This window comes from Wasmannia auropunctata, unplaced genomic scaffold, assembly GCF_000956235.1.
Source record: "Wasmannia auropunctata unplaced genomic scaffold, wasmannia.A_1.0 LD336090.1, whole genome shotgun sequence".
In the NCBI taxonomy this organism is placed as follows: Eukaryota; Metazoa; Arthropoda; class Insecta; order Hymenoptera; family Formicidae; genus Wasmannia; species Wasmannia auropunctata.
In genome coordinates, this window is record NW_012026800.1 from 1521214 (window position 1) to 1524888 (window position 3675).

At 29.6% G+C, this 3675-nt stretch overlaps 1 long non-coding RNA gene across 1 annotated transcript; it reads left to right on the plus strand.

Moving 5' to 3' along the window:
* The first annotated feature begins 522 nt into the window (after positions 1 to 522).
* On the plus strand, positions 523 to 2090 carry LOC105447859. The gene is made up of 2 exons (XR_974170.1): positions 523 to 1169; positions 1677 to 2090. It is a non-coding gene; the product is annotated as an uncharacterized LOC105447859 (long non-coding RNA).
* The last annotated feature ends 1585 nt before the right edge of the window (positions 2091 to 3675 follow it).

Sequence of the window (3675 nt, forward strand, 5' to 3'; positions counted from 1 at the left end):
ACTGCGATATCGCACTGATCCTTGGATCGGAAGTACGAACGTATATTAACTGAAATTCAGGCGTAACTCCGATGAGCATCCTGCTTCTTAACTCGCAATGCTCTGACTCGATGTTTTAAATCGCGGTTAGCAAGTGACAATTCGCAATTTAGTCATTAGTCTGTCAGATCGCGGTACCCCTGCGCAATAGGTACACGGAAAGAACGATTTTGTCGAAAGATTTAAAGATTTTGCTGAATAAAATAATTTTTATTTAATAATCAAAATTTGTTGAAAAGTTAAAAATGATAGGCATTGCTACAAAACGTTTTGATATTCTAGCACAATTCATTTCTAGCACAATCATTTTGACTTTTCAACAAAATTATTTTGATTATTGGACAAAAATTATTTTCTGATCTGGATCCAGCAAAATTGTTCTTTCCGTGTAAGCGACGTGTTCGGCACGCGTCGGTCAAATGATCGTTCGGAAAACAATCTCGAACGTAAACATAACGGCTAAATTCTCGTACATTCAGTAACACACGTTCCGTGATATGGTGCGGTGTGCGGACTGCGGATATGGCGCCAGCGCAGAGAAATAACCAACAATCTTGGTTGTATAAGCATTTCAGTAAATTAGACCGTTTTTCCATGAAGTGCAATACTTGTGATACTAATATCGGTACACACGATTTAAACTATTTGAAAGCACATTTGTACCGTAATCATAAAATCTTTAGAGAAGAGGATTTGTCAAGATGGAATAACGACAACAATGTGTTATGGCAATATTTCTTAAAAGTAGACTTATATACTGCAAAATGCAAAACTTGTGACCGTTTATTTTTTAGTGCATATAACAAATATGGGTTAGTAAGCCATCTGAAAAGATATCATTCACAAGTATTACTTGCGATACAAGAAAAAATTACAAGTACTTGGCTGTCGCCACATTTCACATTCGACATGATAAAGTATCGTGCAAATTGCGTACATTGCACTTATTCTAAAATATATTCCGAAATAGACGCCTTAGAAGAACATTTAAGCACTTCACATAATATAAACAGATGTTCAGGACATGCAATAATACTTGGATTTTACATAAATGTAAACGACATATATAGCTATATAGCTACATAGCTAAGGAAAATTATATATGTTTTCATCGTGATAATATATTGAAGGTAATCCGCAAGAAAATAAACAGTTATAAATATTACAAATATTAATGTCTTTTTTAAATTAACAATAAGTGATTAATTTATCTTATTATGTGTAAAAATACATAAAACTATTGAATATACTTAACATTCAAAAATATAAATTCTGTATGAATTTTTGTTTTAATCTCTATTGTATGTATCATTAATATAATTAGATTATTCAAATTTAATTTAATTTATTTTATATTAATTTCTGTTAATTTATAAATATCCTGTGTTATCTATATGATCTGAACAATCAGTGATTTAATGGATATTCTTATATACATGAGTAACTGCACAAGTATTATGGAATTAAAGTAGCAATTGAGCTTCGACGTTTCTTTTTAAGAAATATATAAATAACAGCCCCACTTTTGATTCTACAATCAAATTTAACAATACCTAATTGTAATAATATGATCTTGTAATTCTTATAATTGTACTATATTTTCTCGATTTTCTAATTACTCCGTATACGTATTACAGAAGGTTCCAATTACAGAAGCCAACAAAGGATTTATGCATGTCGTGACAGAATCTGGAGACCATATTGGATGTAATATTAATAATAACAAAAACTTGATTTGAATACTGGAATGTATAAATAGAACTAACACGCGCACTTGATGAGTATAAATTACTCGCTTTGAGTTACATAATGTAAAGTAATTTTATTACTGAAGCATTAACTTTGTGCCAAATATATAATATACTAATTGAATTATTAAATTCAAATTATTAACTAATCGAATAGTCATGATGTATTTGAATTTTCTTTATCATTCATTATATTCTTTATCACCTTATAAAGACGTCTTTTATAACTTATACAAACGTATTACATTTATAATCTAAATGTATACGTTAAAGTTGTAAATTAAACTTATCCGAACACTAAAATATTGAAATTTTTCGAAATAATTATTATTTACTTATTCAAATTCAGACCTTCAAATTATTTAAATAATTCAAATATTGGTAAGTCCTAATGCTAAAATCTCTCTCTCCAAATTATACTTGAATTCTAATCTGTGCACAAATTATTTTATGTAATATTTATGTATTATTTATTTTATAATTCGACTATCGACGATTTAACACGACCTTTTTAAGAGTGGATATGTACATATAAAACAATTAATAATTAAATTATAATAAAAAAACAGTTTAAAATAAATAAACGTTTAAAAAAATGTTAAAAAACCGTAAAACAAAAAATTCCTACTAAGTAATGATTCCAGCGTTTGCAAAATATGCAAGTGCGAAAATGTTTTGCAATATTTAAGTACATAATTAATTATTAAAATATAAAAATAATTTAATGTACATTTCCAAATTACATTAAATTAAATAATATACCTTTGAAAGTTAAACTATATGTGTAAACACAAAAATCAATTTTACAGCATATGTATGTATTAATTTTCGAAATCTATTTGATATATATATTCATGTTTTACAAGTGCGTATTACCGATATTTTATAAATACTAGCATCACAGGCGCCCGCTTTGCGCGCGCTATTTCACATTTTTTATTTTTTGCCACTACACTATCAACCTTTGTACCTATATAATAACTGTTAAAATATGCAATGCAGCATAAACGTATATATATGTTCTCATACTTTCTGAAATAACTGTTAAAATATGCAATGCAGCATAAACGTATATATATGTTCTCATACTTTCCGAAAACACGATCACATTACTCAATCGTTTATCTGTACAAATTTCGAACGTAACTTTAAATTCTTTAAGAGCTATCTATTCAAATTTTAAACACACAACAATAAAAAAATTATTTAAAAAATGACAATATAAGCGGATAAAATTAGAGATATGCGCCATTCTTTTAGTCTTCTTCTACAATATTTCGTATACGCGTAAAGATCGGATTTAGATACACGAATTTCATTATGTCATTATGTTCAATTGTAATTTAATTCTCGAAATCCACTGTGGCATCATTTACCTAATTTCGCACGGCTGGAGACTACTAATGACGCTTTCCACAAACCGAAGTAGGTACCAACGTCTTTAGCCGAGTCCTCCTACCAGGCTTATCTTGATTGCCCGCGCGGATTCTTCAGCACGTTCCAAGGAAGCCCAGTTGATAAACGTTGACGAGGAGAAAAGGTGGAAAAGAAGCACGGGACCCGTCCCACCCTTGTCCGATGAAGAAAAATCGCAGGAGTAGATGAAAGAATCTTTTTTTCTTCCACCGCTCCCGTCGAAACTGGATCGTATGAATTCAGGTCATCGTTTAAAAGACGGAGATTGTATTATAAATTGAAACACACGCTATAATAAGGCCCATTAATGATAATTATAGTATCTCTGCACGGAAAGAACAATTTTGCTGAATCCAGATTTGAAAATAATTTTTGTTCAATAATCAAAATAATTTTGTGCAAAAGTCAAAATGATTGCTAGAATATCAAAACGTTTTATAGCAATGCTTATCAGTTTTTACATTCCAATAAA